This window comes from Anabrus simplex, chromosome 14 (assembly GCF_040414725.1).
Source record: "Anabrus simplex isolate iqAnaSimp1 chromosome 14, ASM4041472v1, whole genome shotgun sequence".
NCBI lineage: Eukaryota > Metazoa > Arthropoda > Insecta > Orthoptera > Tettigoniidae > Anabrus > Anabrus simplex.
The window spans coordinates 95,019,144-95,037,510 of NC_090278.1; the positions used below are offsets into that span (position 1 = coordinate 95,019,144).

The 18,367-nt window shown below is 39.5% G+C and overlaps 1 protein-coding gene across 3 annotated transcripts in view; it reads left to right on the plus strand.

Moving 5' to 3' along the window:
- LOC136885683 (uncharacterized) overlaps positions 1 to 17,890 on the plus strand; it is a 59,113-nt gene extending 41,223 nt beyond the window's left edge. The window contains exon 6 of one of the 3 annotated variants that reach the window (XM_067158387.2): positions 15,583 to 17,200. The gene's annotated coding sequence lies outside the window, so the exon portion shown is untranslated. Of the gene's footprint in view, positions 1 to 15,582; positions 17,203 to 17,227 lie in introns of those variants that run through there. The other 2 variants (XM_068230247.1, XM_068230246.1) reach the window with 2 other exon arrangements.
- The last annotated feature ends 477 nt before the right edge of the window (positions 17,891 to 18,367 follow it).

Consider the following 18,367-nt stretch of genomic DNA (forward strand, 5'->3'; position numbering starts at 1 on the left):
AGTGACAGAACTGGATAGGTTTTGTATAGACTATTTTATAGTTTCACACGTGTCAAGCTGAGGATGACCCAAATGAGAGTCGAAACTAGTACTAGTTATTTCAATGTATAAAATGTAGGATTCTAATTTTACAACTGAAAATCTGTGTCTTGAACGCATGGAACATCCCCCTTTTAATTTGGTTACTATATTCATTAATTTTAAAAGAAGCAAACAACTGTGGCTGTTACAGAAAATCTGACAATATTTGTAAACAACCCCGAAAATGAAGTTGCCTATTGTTATTTTAAAAAGTAAATTAACAGTCTTAATATATACAGTTATATACGAATGGAACTGGAACAGATTTTGGACATAAACACATTGGTTTATATGATTTACTTTACAGTGCAAAAATAAATAGGAACAGCCAAGAATGGAACTACATTTTAAAAAAATATTTGTTTGTGGTGTCAACCTCTATAGATCTATTGCCACTACTTGCACCATATGATATGAACCTGCGTGTAATTGTAATTGCAAGTGTAAAGTGTTGAATGTGAGGAAAGGAACATTAAGGACAACACAAACACACAGTCCTCAGGCCAGGGATATTGATCATTTACAATTAAAAACCCCTGTCCCGGCAGGGCCTTGAACCCGGGGCCGCCAGGTGACAGGCGGACGCGTTGCCCCCTACACCGCAGGGCCGGACATGGAACTACATTAAATTAAGTAGAAATTTTCAAAAACAATGAACTCCCTATGAGTAGGAAATTTCTATAAAATTATAAAGTTGTTTTTTTCCTAAACCTACCTTAAACAGATGCAAAGTTTTTGCTTTGCACTTACAGCATCTCAGAACATTGTGTATTGACACAGTCAAACTTCTACGTACAATGGTGAGTAATTTATGAAACTGAAAATTTGGGCACTCGGAAATAATGACTTTTTTGTGTTATCAGTTCTTTCAGTAATGTACAATATTCTCTGTCGGTAATACGTTCTTTCAACATGTTTCCTCCTCAGTCCTCGCTTTTAGCAGAAAGCAATACATTTTCCCTCTTTCCAAACATTCAGTACTCGGCTTGTAATGTACAGAAGCTGTTAGAAGAGTACACACCAACAGATTTTAACGGGAAGTTCAACCTTAAGTTTTGGCATTTTTTTCTATTCCACCTGCAACACAGTGAGCAGTTTTGGGGCGATCTGGTCTGGGTGTGATTCGTATCGAAGGTGCTCTGTTGTGCTCTGACCGATCTGGTGACCTTCACTTTATGGATGGGTGCATTGTCGTGTTCAAAATGAAATTTGTTGCCACAGGTTGGACGACATTGAATTGTCCAGTATCTTCGGCATTCATGGTTTGAGGAACTAAAACGAGTGGACGAAGGACCAGACTAGGAGAAGAATGCCGCCTCTGGTATATTTCATGGAGCAAACAATGTATCCCTGCACACGATGCTCTTCTATTGTTCTGTATTTGGTGGTGAACCTTCAGTTCAACTCACCTCCAAACATTGCTCCCAGATACCAATCAAAACTTGCTGATTTGTCTTTATCTCCTGTCAAAGAGATCGAGAGTCCATGTCTTTGATGGGCGGTAATAACGGTATACGTCAGTTTTGGGCAGAATCAGGATAAGTACGTATTTCACATCGTCAACTGGTAATATCTCTTAACCCTTCGCTCCTCAAATGGGACATACAGAACTGATTTTTATCAAAAATTGAAAGCACAATGTCTTAGGTTAGGTGGTTTTTTCACTCTCTCTCTAAAATTAGCTTTTGTTTACTGTGTTTTAATAACTTAGGTTCTTCAGTCTGGCAAAGTAATTTACGATTGAACAAATTTATATGGACTACTGAAATAGAAAACAAAAGAAATAGCTTCAAATATCACAACAATAAAGTACTGTTATTTCATCCCATCAAAGCATTGTTTTGCCTTCCCTGGCCAATGTGGGGCCATTTCAGCACTGCATCACTCACTGTTGACGTAGTATCTGATGTAGTTGGTGGGTACTGAAATCATTTACCTTTCTGCCTCACTGATCTCTTGTCAGGTGTTGGTGGTGGTGATTATTGTTTTAAGAAGAAGTACAACTGGGCAACCATCCTCTATATAACACTAATCAGAGTGAAATAATGGAAGGGGTCCGACACTTCGAAAAAATGAAGGTATTGGCCAAAGAATGTCAAGGGCCACGAAGGGCGTGAAAATGAAAGACTCCCTAGCCCTCGCAAACCTAATAGTGTCGGGGACCAAGTGAGGTCAGATAGGATAGATGAAAGTGGGGAGCCTGGCACAAGTAAGTGGAAGCAATACCAGGACTCAGCTGAGGACCCCGTGGTTGCCAACCCACGCTCCAAAGTTCAGAGCCCCTGGGGCCTGATCTCTTGTCATATGTTCATTTCAACCACTGAGGCTAGTAAACATTTCCGGTTAATAACTGTAACATTGTGTGAAACAAATTTCAAGGTTAAAGTCCTGTATAGACAGTGATTAAAATATTTAGAGAGAATTTCCACCTTTTCAATACTATAAACAATGTATTTACTTGTTGAAATACAATTAAAATCCCTTCCTGCGGGAAATCCTCAGCCACTTAAAGCACCATTCCAAAAGCACAGAAATACACACTAAATTAAAATAATGTGACAGCGTGAAACTCGAACTAGAACTAGAAACATATCACAGAATAGTAGGCAATCTCTCGTTAAAAGTCTTAAATGCGAACAGTCAAATAACGAATAACGTTGTGTTCGCTAGAGCAGGAGAATCGAGTTATCTTTGGCGTCAGATTCAGATTAAAATTTATAATTTCATTGCAATGGTCCGTATTGACTCTAATTCAACTTTGATTCAAAGATAGTTTCCACCTTTCAATACTTGTTTATTTTCCTGTATCACACAGAACTAATACATAGCATATGTGTCTTTTTTTTTTTTTTTTTTTTTTTTTTTTTTTTTTTTTTTTTTTTTTTTTTGCAAGTTGCTTTACGTCGCACCGACACTGATGGTCTTATGGCGACGATGGAACAGGAAAGGCCTAGGAAATGGGAAGGAAGTGGCCATGGCCTTAATTAAGGTACAGCCTCAGCATTTGCCTGGTGTGAAAATGGGAAACCACGGAAAACCATCTTCAGGGCTGCCTACAGTGGGGTTCGAACCCACTATCTCCCAAACACTGGATACTGGCTGCACTTAAGTGACTGCAGCTATCGAGCTCGGTCTTTTTAGGTTTAGTACATGCTTCTTCAGCATTTAAAGAATGACACAGACATTGAAAAATGTGTTTCAACAGTGTAAATTAAAAAAAAAAAAAAAAAAAACACAGTATTAAACGTTAATAATATGCTTTTGTGAGTGTTTGTGAAGTAGCCTTCTTCGCCTCCTCCTCCATACTGGACTGCGTTTGTCCTTGGCACTTCTTAATTTTTTAATTTGAGGCTTCTAATGTAAGATCTGATGCTGTTTGTTTTGAATTCTAATGGAACAGTCTAATACTCTTTGGTAGAATACCATAATTGAAGTTTTGTATGATACATTGTGTTATCTGTCATGTAAAGAGTCTCACAACTGGTCCCATTAGCTCTTGTTGTGTGTGTGCTGTGACAACTAATTGTGCTTCTTTTGTATATTGTGTTAATACTATTGCCCTATGGGGGCTCATCAAGACTTTTAATGAGAGATTACCTATTATACTGTGATATGTTAACAGACAGAGCTTCACTCTGTGTTGCATTGTTTTAGCTTGGTATATATTTTTGTGCTTTTAAAACAGTGATTATTTAATAAGTGGCTGAGAGTGTCCCGGACGAAGGGACAAAACCTGTCCCACTAGAATTTAATTGTATTTTAAGAAGTAAATATATTGTTTATAGCATTGAAAAGGTAGAATTTCTTTTAAAATATGTAAAATATACTTGATAATTGTAGTGTAGTGTATGAACATTACAAATCTACAAGAAATGAACAGAGATATTTTTGTATTGAAACTGTTCATTGGAAGTTTGACATTTTAAAGATACTTGCATAAATAACATGCACTGAGCATTTCAGTGCTGTTTTGTGATTACAAGATACAAAATTTTGTAATAATTGGTGTTATTGTATCAGAATGTAAAGAAACAGTTTAATGCTGAATAGCCCTGATCATCATCTTCTTCTCCCATAATTTATCCAGCTTATGGGTCACCTCAGTCTTGCGCATTTTCAACAAGAACTTTTGTTTCCTGAGACACATCAGCGATTGGTTAAGAAACCTGACCTCGTGGATCAAGGCATGTTCTTTGACGTTCAGCAGCCGTATCCTATTTCTATGTTGTTCCTCGTGCTGTTGCTTATCCTGCTTCAGGTTTCTTGAGGCACGGTGCTGGGCTGAAAGTACGTGACAAACGCCATTTCTTGTTCGTCTCATTCTTGACAGCACGGGTAAAAGCCTGTGAAGTGATATGTCATATTAATCAGCACAATTATGTAACAAATGTTTATATAGAAACAAGAGTATTCAATATTGTAATGGAGAATTTGTGAGGTGGTATGTCCAAACAGAGGGGAAGTAAACAGCAATGTGCTGTCTCTTTATTATAATAGTTATCGATTCATTTCATAAGTCACGGCACTGTACAGCCCTGCTATGCACACTGTGGTACAGATGTTCAAGGGCTATCTAGTGTGATCCAGCGTACACAACAACAAACGCTAATTACTTATAACTACTGCAACCTGTTTTTTAGCAGTCACGTTCATTATCGAATGGCTAAGGAAATAATGTAGACGCTTCTTGTATCCAATTTGCTGTAGCCGATATTTTACAAACTGACCAAGTTGGCCATGCGATTAGGGCCCCATAGCTGTGAGCTTGCATTCGGCAGATAACAGGTTCGAATCCTACCATCGGCAGCCCTAAAGATGATTTTCCGTAGTTTCTTATTTTCACACCAGGCAAATGTTGGGCCACAATCACTTCCTTCCCAGTCCTAGTCCTTTCCTGTCCCAGCATCATCGTCTATTCGAGTTCATTAACTTAACAATTGTGGTTTGATTTTATAATGGTCCGTACTGACTACAATCTCTATTCCAATAAATACACCTTTGATATATAAAATCAGCCATGTCAATTATTTGTTATCACCGCATACACCATACATGTTTGGAGGACCTTGCTGTCCTCTTCCTCAGTGTTTTTTTCACACTACCAATTATCTCTTGGACCTCTTTACTTATTATTAAATACCAAAGTTGTTAACATCTCTTAATAGAAATCTATTTCTATTTTGAAGGGTCAGACTCTTTCGTTTTTCCTCTTAAAACATTGATTACCGCCACCACCACCTTTTTTAGCACCACGTGACACTTACACGTCTGCCACAGAGAGCTGCAAATTTCCTGAATGAGTGCTGTTCGACTTTTCTACATCCATTTTGGATCGGTAGTGAGTGTCTCAAGCTTTCAGACTTTATAAAGGACTTGCCATGCTACCACATGACATTTGAAATCACCTTTGTATTTGTAAATTGAAATGAACCACTTATTTAATTGTTTAACAAATTCCGGTGTAAGTGCTAGATCAGCCTACAGTAGGCTGACAAGATGATACAAACTATGCTCACCATTGGATAGTTGTTTAGGTTGTTACAATTGCCCAGGTCAGTGGTGAGTGATAATTTCCAAGCGTTTCGATCTTAGAAGAATATGTCTTGACATATGTGAACAACATGGAGATGTTCTGGATGCGAGCACTGTCCTTTTAACCTGAAATTTGTTTGCTTTTGCAACAAAAAAAATCTGTATTAAACCGATCAGTTGATTTTTTATTTTATTTTAATGAAAAAGTGGCAATGATTTTAAAAATTAGGGATATAACTGGTGTTCTACATTTATATATGAAATTAATGTAGAAAGTCAATCCAGTCTACTACAAAAACAAGCTTATGCACAACTATAATGGTTGCAGAGAAAAACATGCCTTAAAAACTTCAAAAATCACCAAACCAGGGTGATCAGTACAGATTTTCAAGTCAGACAGAAGTGTGTTAAGCTATTCTGTTGACTGACCCCTCCACTACTTGGGATCATCATAGTTTTTCTTCATTTACAAGGAACTTTTAGCTTCACTGTCTATTTAGTTCATTTTCAGCGGTACTCTTAGTTTCATATCCATTAGTTTTATGTCCTGCATTTTCTGTGATATTCTGTTTGCCTGTCATCTGCCAGCTCCAGCCACGTTTAACATACTTGTGAGTGAATTTTGTACATTTGCCTGTATTTCATTATAAATTTACAAAGAAGGTGGTGGTGATTACTGCACATCTGGGCGACAATTCTGTATTAACAGTAGAAGTTCTATCCTTTGAATAGTGAAGAAAGGGAACGGCCCCAAAGCACATGAAAATAACTCCCTAATACTGTCGGAGTCAGAAGAAAACAAAAGGTGAGCAAGAGAAGTCAAGGAGAAATAATGACGTATGGCCTGGTAGAGGTTTTCATGGGCAACGTGCTCATCTGTGAGGATGGGGACCTGCCTAGGATGAAATATAATATTGATGTTGGCACAAATACCCTGTACTTAATGAAGTACCAAAGAATTAAATAGATGACTATATTTAGGAAGTGTTCCCCACAAAATCCATAATTAGTTCTGATTTTACTATTAAGTTGTTCTTCCAGATTGGATGCCGATGTTTTGAATACATTGCAGTGTTCTTTATCAAAGTGGCTGGTGTGCCCCAAGACAATACAAGGTAATCAGTCATATATCCACCTCCAGGTTCATGCAAGTCCCAAGGAAAAATGACCCGTATCCAGCACAGGCCATGAAAACCGAAATCACAGAAACTGCTTGTGACCGCCGGGTGAGAGATGTTCCAAACACGTCCTCGCAGGAGATGTGATACTAGGTGAGGCGCAGTCACCACTGGGGTGACTAACTCGGAACAAGCCAACCAGCCCTGGGATAAGATGGAGAGTCAGCATTATTGCACCAAGACGGAAGCGACCCTGCCTGAATGGAAAAGACAAAGGAGAAAAATAAAGCACTTTATCGGATGGTGCCCATTTCACTGACATTCAGCTGCCTTGATAGAGAATTCTGAAATACGGCAATCTGCATTTAAGTTACATATACAGTAGAACAACAACATGGTACAATTCATGGGCCTCTCACCTCTGCCCACCTCCTATCTTTCACTATTTTACTCCCTTACTTCTTCAACTCCTTGTAGCCATCTGTTTCTAGGTCTCTTTCCTTTCATTCTCATATTAAACATCCTTCTTGACAATTTTTCCTTGTGTCCATACGACTGTAATCTTCACGTCGTAACGCCATCTCTCTCACTCTTTCTTTCCTCCTCCTGTCCCCAGTCCCGTCCAGCTCCTAAAGTTAAACATCACACGAACACATTGACAGTTTTCGGCAACTCAATTATGGAAAAGGGTTAGGATAGGGAAGGAAGCTGCTGTCAATGGGATTCAAACCCACCATCTCCCGAATGCAAGCTCACAGCTATGCGACCTTAATCCCATGGCCATCTTGCTCAATGGTAGCACCTCTGTGGCACTTCTCTGCTCCATATTAAACCTCTTACAGAAAGAATTGGTGTGTCTTCTTGTTTCTCCCACCTTCCTCAACAACGCTTCTGAAATACATGATGACTACTTCACTCTTCTTTGCTGAGAGATTAATCCTGTACACCGAGACTACTTGTTCCCACCATATCATAGCTTTGACCTTTTCCAATTCAACCCAGAAAAATAACAAAGTAATCGATAGATACGAGATACAGTGACCTCATTCTTACCAGAGTTGTATAGTTGACTGTGAATTAATATGCCAAGTCTTATTCTAAATGGTTCAACACCTGTTTTATTGCCACTTAATACTTGTTTATAAATATCATATAAAGAATAGAGCCAGCCACTGATAACATGAAATTCAATGTTTATGCCGCAAACTGCAAGCCCGCTAGATCGTTGCCATATGCACAGCCTCTTCCAGGTAGACAACTTCACTTGTTTTCAAATGGAAACTGATGTTTCAAGATCACATTGCAAGCAAACATTTTCAGTTTATTCTTGTTCTTTCTTATGGCTGAAACTGTTTCTTTTCTGCTACCATTTTCTTTACACACATTTGTCACAGAACCGGTGGACTTTTTTTTTTTTTTTTTTAAACACAAGAGAGTATTTTATGAACTAGTATATTAGTGACATGTAGTGTTACTCACTTGGGTGCCCTCTCCTCTATAATGTTATCCAACGACTTATCCATGCTGACAATTATTTTACCAGAGCTCTCTAATTTGGCCAGTTTTCTTCGCGCATCCTCGGCTTCGTCCTTGCTGGGAAACAGTAGATAACAAAACCTGGAAAGTCAAAAAATATTGATCATCATCATAATAATAGACAATAACAGAAATGGTGTATGGCCTCCAGAGATGCCGGATGCAGGTCTTTCGAGTTTAACTGCGCATCTGTGAGGATGGGGCCCTACCTACGATGAAGATGGTGGACACACCCGGCCCCTAGGACCCCTTGGACCAAAGGCCACCACGCTAGCCCTTTTAGCCATGGAGCCGAACAGTTCAAGAAACATCAGCGCTGGGGAGTCTAGTCCTAACAAAGGAGATGAAACACTACAAGCAAGATGAACTTTTATTTTGTTTATGAAGAAATAAAAACACGTGAAATCTGTCACACATGTGCCTTTGGCCTAGTTTTATCGTCTGATGCTCTTCCTGACACCAACCCTATGAGAGAGGGATGTATTCGCTATCATGTAGTCCCGTGGTACATAATGTAAAAATAAATGTGGGTCCCCATGAACCAAAGGCAACTATGCTGATCATTCGAACAAATTTGTTTATCTAGTTTAACTGTGTAATAAGAAATGTAACACATTACACAATTTTCATTTGGTTTCGCACGAGGAATCAGCAATGCCAAGGGAGCAGGCATCTCTTTCCCAAGCCACCACTTAGAAGACAGGTTTTTATCTTCATTGCTAGCTTCAGAATTTGTATCACCATTTAGTTTGTCAAAATGAAGGGCTTTTTGGAGATCATAATTCCTCCTATAGGAACATATTTAGCCCTGTTTATTGTAGCACTAACAAAATTGTCTAAAACTGTCTTCTTCCTTGTGATTAAACAGAGCCAGGGTGCTAGTGGGAACGGAGGGCCATTTCTTGGTGTGGTGGGTGTGGCCTTCAAACTTCCCCACACCAGCACAGCAGTGCGTGTTCTTAATCAACCAGCATTTACTACCATAGAGCATGGGTGTACACGTTACCCTTGGCTCTTACTGTCACCTGAGAGTGCTGATACCAAAGAAACACTGTATATATTTACTTATGCGGAGAGCACTTTCACTGTAAGACTCTCCTGTTCACTTGAATATATATAGTAAAGGTACAGTCACTTAAGAAAGGAATGAGCACACAGTGTTCCTCAAGTCCTGGTTCACACGCTCCTGAAATACTTTGATTTTATGGTGAACAAAATTCGATGGATTGACAAAATGTGAGGAATTCAAGTTCTCATTAGCTCTTATTAATGCAGGGAATTACAAAATACACGTGTCGCTTTTTATTTCATTTATCTGTCCAAGTTCAGCAGAATGACAAACTGCAGGCCGCTTTATACCTGTGTCAGGTGGCCTGAACAGTTGAGGCGTGGGTAGACACATCCAAACATCATGAGTTCAATTCCCACCCAGGATGTATATTATTATTTGTGCCTTTTAAAGATATGTTTGCCATTCACTTCATACATATCGTTGTTAGTCAAATTCTAGTAATTAATTATTCTTGGTCATTCCATTCTTTTGTGTTTGTTATGAAACATGAACTGATTTCTTGTCCATTCTTGCAATGTTCCAGGAAATATCATCATGCATTTTATTATGTATAATCTGATATCCTTGCATGGGCTCCCAAGCATCGTTCGTATAATGGCAGAGCTTGTAGGTTTTCGTACAACAGGAGCTGGTCGTTTTCGCTTCTACTGCTAGGCGATGGGCCAAGTCTCTACTAGAGAGCAAAGTGAGGTGGTGGTGGTGGTCCAACACTTCGAAGAATGAAGATATCGGCAAAAGAAAAGAAGGCCACGGAGAGTGTTAAAATTTAAAAATCCATAAAATCATTGGGGCTGGAAGAGAACAAGAGTTGACCCAAACAGTGAGAAGCGTGACACATGTCAGACTCGGCTAGGAGGACCTCTTATGACAGACAGGGAATATTGTGGATCGCCCCCACCCATGGGTAGCGAGATGAGGCCCTCCTGGTGTGGTGCAACCAAATAAGGCATGCTACATCGCCACTAGGAAGATCCATTTGACTGAGTTCCAAATAATTGATGTCATATGCCACAGGAATGCTGCAAAATGAAGCCATGTTATCCTGTGGAGATGTGGGGCAATCTGCGTATACTGTGAATCCAACATCCGGTATAGTGCTAAATACTTTGCCACCTCTCACAGAAGTAGTTGTTTGAGAGTTCATTACTTGGGTTGGTTTACGTCACACGGTGCCGAGATGCTGTCGAGAATTCCGGGAACTCAACGCCAAGTTTTACAAACAGCTTTTGAGTCCCTGGTTGATTCCAGCATTGGATATAATTTGTGTGTTAGCTTCCAGCAGGATAATTATACCTGAAAGGCAGTTCAGGCGACCTTGGCCTCAATAGTCCTGACCTGAACACCAAATGAAGGTGACTGTGGGAACGCTGTTGTCATCCCAAAGGATGAACTGGCCTTTAACACTCACTGCTTCTGTGCCCATAGAGCACGAGGGTTGGCAGACCTGATACTGATTTGTATTTGTTTCATTTATAAAGAGTGACATTAAGTTTCAAGACTAGTTTTTATTTTCTTTCTTCTTTAATCCTTGAGCAAAAGGACAAAACATCAAGCTATGAGTAAAGGATACTCTTAATAATTATGATACTATCCATGCATGGAAACATCCACATCTTTTGTAGCAATCAGTATAATGAAATTGAAGAAGGAAAAAATAAAACAGCTTTCTAAGAGGATTTGATCCTGCGCCACCTCCCAATTACCTCACTATCATTTCAACGCAATGTCTCTACCTGCACAGCTAACCCGCGGCTCCCTGACTCGCTTTGTTTCTTTGTACATATTCCCATTTCTTTTTATTTGTAGAGACTGAAGTTAAGTCCCTGGGCACTTTCTTTCTCATTTATTTCTTGAGCCCAGGGCCAAAACTCAAAGGAATGAGTAGAGTAACCTCGTAATATATACTTCTCGTTTAAACTTGTCATCGATAATTGGCCAAAACAGTAATCAAGTGTGCACTCATTCTTTTTTTAGTGACTGTACATAAGCGAGGATGGCAAAAATTATAACTGATTAGGAAAAAATTAACCGAGTTCCTCCTCTACACATGGAAAAGCATGGGTATGTTTATTTGCTGCTGTAGATGATGTACGTGGTGTCGGAAAACTGTTGACGCAAAACTGCCTGCTAATTCTAGATTGACCCCCAGACCAAAAACATATCCATGTGAATAGAATGGAATACGACCCCTGAGGCCTAGTGCATGCTCGTGGGTGACCAGTGGACAGCATTCGGATATCTGGGAACACTGTTAAAGAGTTATGAAAGTGGAATGTGCTGAGGTTGGATAGAGACTGGAACAGCTGATGACAGAAGAAACTGCTTGCTTGTAGTTGCTACAAAATGGCAGTTTCCAACAAACCTTTTGGTCTACTAAGACAATTATATCAGTTGGAACTGCCAAAATGATCTGATAGAACAAATAGCTATTGAATGATTGATATAGAGAAAGACGGGTACACTGACAGAGGAGACAAGAATAATATATGCATCTCTCATGGCTCCCATTCCTACTACCCAGGCATCATCTTGAGTGGTTTTTCAGGCAGTGGTAGTTACCACACTCAACTTCTACCATCAGAAACCATTTATTTACTGTTGACTGGTTCTTTCTGGGATGGCATCAACTCACTGAGTGGGAGTTCTGAAATGAGAACATAATGTGTTCATCTTCATCATCCAGCTCCCGCCAGGTTGGGATGTTTATGACACCTTTCCATCTTCCTCTATCCGTCCCCCATTATTCCTCAATAACTGTGTTCCAATCCTGGTTGTTTCTGATTATATTATTCTTCATCGTTTTCCCTTTTCAAGCACCTTAGTCTGGGTCTCCAATCACCTGCTGCAGCATCCTTCCATCCTCTCAACATGTCCCCTCATTTCTTACCCTGTCTTTTCTTATCTTATCATACTTTTTAAAAACTTAATTTCACTGGCCTGGATTTTATTCTTCTTAATATTATTGTTTTAAATTAAAGACATTCTACACAGTCTAAAATAAAATACTGTACACTACAATTATGAAAGTATTTGACATATTAGTTTTCAAAATCCAGCTAATAAGTACAATCTCACTTTCATCCCTGTAACAGTCCACCTTTCTTCAAACCTGAAGACCTGCCCTCCTGGTGATGATGTTTATCCTATTGTACTTACCGTGCTGCATCGTACACGGAGAGGAGAACATTAGTTATACTGGGGTGCAGTTTCATGACCTCCGAGACCGGTGGTATCCCCAGCGGGAAGCGTACGTACAACATGTTACCACTTTCCAAGTTATAAACCGTTTCACATTTTGACTCTGCTTGCTCGCTCACTGTAGGTTCCTGTGGTTCAAGACTCTGTTCTGTCTCGGCGGTACTTGGCATCAACTGCTTTTGCAATGACTCGTCTTTTGCAGTCGACGCTTCTGTTACGCTTTCGACTCTTATCTGATTCATCATTGTAGGTTCCTTCAGGAGTATTCTTAAAGTCTCCAACTGGCCCTCTTTGAACAGTGTGGTACTGCAGCAAGGGTCTGCAAAAGGAACATACATGTTGTAAGACAGGGTGCAAACGCCCATTTCAAACAAGCTACCAACTTTGAATATAACAAAAATATATAACTGGTCCACGTTTGTCAATACAAATGTGTCTTAAAAAGAGATATATGTTCGGGCCTTCTTCAGTAAACAAAAAGTATTTCTACATGCCAGTTATGTTTCTTGATATATATTACAAATTGATACATTACTATTATCATACTTTTGTTTCACACATTAAGACTTGAAGAATGTGTGCCATTTCTTTTTCATGTGTGTAGTGTGTTTTGGTTATCTTTTTGAAGATAAGATATTTCAAGATTAATTTTTCAAACAGACTTTTTTCATGTTATCTTTAAGAGTGTTTTATTAACTTTATATTTTATTTTTAAGGCTAAAGAAGGCCCAAAGGCACCAAAACATGTTCCTCTTGAAACCTTTGACTACGTTGGGCCAATTATATATTTTTCTTATACTGTACTATACAGTCAATATGGAACAACCCAAACATGTATTTGGTTCTTCACTAATGACGACCAGACTTTTCTTGTACTATGTTCGAAATATTGGAAATCTTGTCTCCATTTCCGGTATTTAGAAATGCTTCAGGTTTAGGCAGCGTTATTCCAGTCACATTCAGTTTGTAGGATTCCACCAAGATAATCACAGATATTTTAGATGCAGGAGGTCAAATGGACTGTATTGCCAAATCCCAACGCTCCACGTTGTACGCTCGTATCTCCATCCGATGAGATGTGCCGCGAGTACGACGGATCAAGGTCAGGTCGATTACCATCCCCAGTAGAAGTTAACGAGCAAGTAGTATAGTATACCAACTCAGAAGTAATTAGAGCCGTCCAGGTGATGCAGAGTAGTGCAGCACGGGAACTCTGCAATTTAGTCACCAGGTAAACCTCCATACTGACTACTGAATGTATGATGACTGGTGAATGTTTAATATACCTTGTCACCAGTCTAGGAAGCTCTTAGTGTAGCTGTGTTCAGGGCTATGGCTTGAAGACTGTGAACTCCCTGCACAGCTAACTCGAATGTTGCTCCCCGCAGTTGGAAGTTTCTTTGAGCCTCGCAGTCTGGGGGCAGCGAGTCAGCCTCTTACCCAGAGACACCGAGTTTGATTCCTGGCCAGATCAGAGATTTTTAACTTCACACCATACTTTGACTGAATGTTCTGTCCAGCAAGTGAAAGGTGCAGGCATACAGATACATATTTACGGGGAAGTAAAGAGGAAGTACAACTAGGCAACCATCCTCTATATATAACTAATCAGAGAGAAAAATGGAAGTGGTCCAACACTTCAAAAAATGAAGGTATTGGCCAAAGGAAGGCAAGGGCCATGAAGGGCATGAAAATGAAGGACTTCCTAGCCCTCCATACATAATACTTTCGGGGTCAGAAAAGAACAAGAGTTGACCAAAGGAGGTCGGATAGGAGAGATGAAAGTGAGAAGTCTGGCACAAGTGTAAGCAATGCCAGGACTCAGCTAAGGGCCCTGTGGTCGCCAACCCATGCTCCCAAGTTCAGAGCCCCTGGGGCCCTTTTTAGTCGCCTCTTACGACAGGCAGGGATACCCTGGGTGTTATTCTACTTTCTCCACCCACAGGGGGTTATTTATTTCAGTGTCCTGCTTTCTTTACATTTCATGGTAATCTGTTGTCGTGTATAAGACTACAAAATCACAATACCTAACATTGCTATGTTTTATTTTTCAGAAGGCTAAACACCAGTATATTAATGATGGGAGGACTAGAAAATTTACCTGGCTCCTATGTTTGAATGCTGGCTTCTAGATTTAAAAACATTTGTCATGGCCTGTACTTAGCTATTTAGCTCAAAAGGGAGAGCATGTACCACAGTGCTTACGGCTGCATTTGGGTTAATTTAATACATGCACAATTTACTACTTTATAATAGACGTATCAACTATAATTTGTCATGGCTTGTTTTGTCGGTTGAAGGGATGTAATGTGGAAAGGAACATGTGGAGAAAAACAGGAACTCACAACACGACATATTAGACAGTCTCCCTCATTGCTTTCTGTTCTTCTCGGCCACAACAAGCTGGTCAAGAGGGCGGGCTTCAGTTCTCTTTCTGTTATGTTATCTTGTTACTTTTCATGTTTGTTGATTTACTAGATTAGCCTAAACAAGTTAAGCTTTAAAACACATCCTGAAGAGATTGATCCATGCTATAAGGTCTTCAGATCCTTCTAGCAGCTTATCCATTAGGCAAAGTGTCTACATAAAGCACAAGCATCAACACCTACATGATGAAATAGTGAACTGACCTACTAATGAAGGACTACAGAATGTCAGTAATGGTTAATTTGAGTAATATAATGTTTTTTTGTAATTTCTACTCTCACATCTATTTGCTCAATTTATCCATGACAAATGTAAAGTACAAATTGTGTTGTGTCCAACTCTCAATGAGTGCTAAAAGGGCCTCGGTTAAGTACCTTTAAACATTATTTTGCAGAGAAACTGAAGGAACAAATGTAATTCTACTAATATACATGAATTCGTAACCATTCATTGATAATTCATGATTTTATTTTTCCCTTTCTGTGGATGTTTCATTTTAGTCAGGGACAGTTTTATTTAGTTTTCTCAAAACTGGGTTTGACTGAGGCCCTTTCATCACTAGCAAACTCAGTTATTCTTTGAGGAAACTTTTTACAACGTGGGTCGTCTTTGTTACAGGGTTGTGGCCCGAGTACAACGAGGGGTACACAAATCCTTCTTCCAGAAGAGGAATAGCAGACTGAAAATAATATATATATATATATATATATATATTTTTTTTTTTAATGAGAAAAAGTGGTAAATTAACAGAAATTAAATTAAAATTTAGAGGTACATTTTACAATAATTTGAGACCTTTTAAAGAAAATAACTTCGACGGAAACTTATTTTGCTCAACTAATGTAAAGTCTGTTTCCCCATTTAAAAAAAGAAAAAAGAGGTGACCATTTTAAATTAACCAAAATCTTTGAGTTGGGCCATGTAGCTGTTAGCAAACCTCGCTGTTCCCTATTTTCACACCAGGCCGCGGTTAATTCCTTTGCAGTCCTAGCCTTGTCCTCTTCCATCGTCGTCATAAGACCTGTACGAGTCAGTGCGACAAAACAAACACTAAAAGAAAAAATTGGAAACTTAACAACGTATTTTAATGTATTGACCGAGTCACGGCCATATAACTGTTATATCAATTACGGAGGAAATGCGGTAATTTCAGCTAGTCCATTAGCTGAGAGGTGGCAGCCCCACAAATAGTCTTACTTCCTTCAGGCTAGCAACCCGTCAGAAGGACATTTGATTGCTTTCAAGTCTTGCAAAAAGAAAGCTGCAAGACCGTAACGGGACACGTGGCCCAACACTTGGAAGGAAGACGATGATGATGATGACTAAAATAGCAAAATTAAATATTGATGAGTAACTAAAAGGAACCTCTAATTTAAACCGTGAAAGTGCCGGACTGAGTGGCTCAGATGATTGAGGCGCAGGCCTTCTGATCCCAACTTGACAGGTTCGATCCTGGCTCAGTCCAGTAGTATTCGAAGGTGCTCAAATACGTCAGCCTCGTGCTGGTAGACTTGATGATGATGCTTGTTGTTTAAAGGGGCCTAACATCTAGGTCATTGGCCCCTAATGGTATGAAATGAGACAAAATGTAATGACAATTTAAAAGTTCAAAATTCATCCACTGACCAGAATTCAAAACGTGATGATGATGAATGAATGGATGAATATGAATTCAAAATAATCAGCGGATCCAACTCACAATACCGAAAGTTAAAAATAATTCCAAAATCGATCCACTCACTAGAATTCAAAAAGATGACAATGAACAATGATGGTTTCCCATGCCAATGCTGGGGCTGTACCTTAATTACTTCCCAGTCCTAACACTGTCCTGTCCCATCATTACCATAAGACCTTTTTTGTGTCACTGCGATGTTAAATTCATGGCAAAAGGCCTTGGAACTTTTTGATTTGCTGTTGTTGAGCTTCTGGCTATACCAAGGTTCCGTAATCATATTACTTACCGCTTCTGAATTTCTCTAACTCAGCTCACCCATATGTTCTAGTACCTACACATGGGCCCAAATGATTACCATTTAAACACACTAACTTCTGTCTAAATGTGTTCCCAACAAGTTGTTGCTATGAAGCACCTGTTTTGTGGCAATGCAGGAAAAGATAGCTAAGCAGGGACGGCTTTTCAGGTGAAGTAGGTGAAGTACCACTTCACCATTTATTTTTACCAGAATGAATATTTTAAAAATTTATTTTTCTTATGACATTTGTTGGTTTTACGGAAAGATTTTTTTTTTTTTTGGTACAGCGTTTGGAGCACCAAGAGCTCGCATCACTTGATGAGAACCAGGGGAACCCATGAAAGCACTGGCTGTCGGCCACAGTACGGCACGAGATTGAGTGAAGACGAGAGATTCCGCAGCTGGCTCTACCTTCCAAGTGCTCCCTTGTACCGCTTGGCCTTGGCGGTTGCCATGACAACCGTGACATCACCCGCATACCTTCCTCACAGCGGAACGTGCAAGTGAAGTTGCCGGAAGATCGGAATGTTTAGTCTTCCCTGCGTCATCCTGTGTGAAGTACGACTACTTATGCATCATGGTTCATTCGTAGTGTTGTGCTGTTTTATTTAAACACGTATCCTGTTTATGACATAGTGATAAACACCATTTTCACATTGGAGAAACGAAGATCAGAATGAAGTTCTACGTTTAGGTCGCCCTACTGAATCACTGCACATTTGTGCTACAAAAGAAGTGAAACATTTCAGTAAATCTTACAATCTTAGTTTCAAACGATCAGGGTTTAAGGAATTTCCATGGTTGTGCTCCTCTCCAGCTCTATGGAAATTGTTTTGTTGGCCCTGCTTGCTTTTTAGAAATAAAAATGTTATGAATAAAGAAAGATTTTCAGCCCTTTTGAACATAACATGTTCTTTACATAAGCACTCAGACTCTGCAAAACATAAAATGCCAGCTAGATTTGAAGACTTGTCCGACTCGTTGGCTAAATGGTCAGTGTACTGGCCTTCGGTTCAGAGGGTCCCGGGTTTGATTCTCGGCCGGGTCGGGGATTTTAACCTTCATTGGTTAATTCCAATGGCCCGGGGGCTGGGTGTTTGTGCTGTCCCCAACATCCCTGCAACTCACACACCACACATAACACTATCCTCCACCACAATAACACGCAGTTACCTACACATGGCAGATGCCGCCCACCCTCATTGGAGGGTCTGCCTTACAAGGGCTGCACTCTGCTAGATATAGCCACACGAAATTATTATTATTATTATTATTATTATTATTATTATTATTATTATTATTATTATTATTATTTGAAGACTTTGGAAAGAAACCAAAATACGATCTCTGATGCCCTGAAGGAAAATGGTAGACTGTATATTGTACAGTTAAATGTACGTTTAAATAGGCTTTTCCTTCAGTTGGTA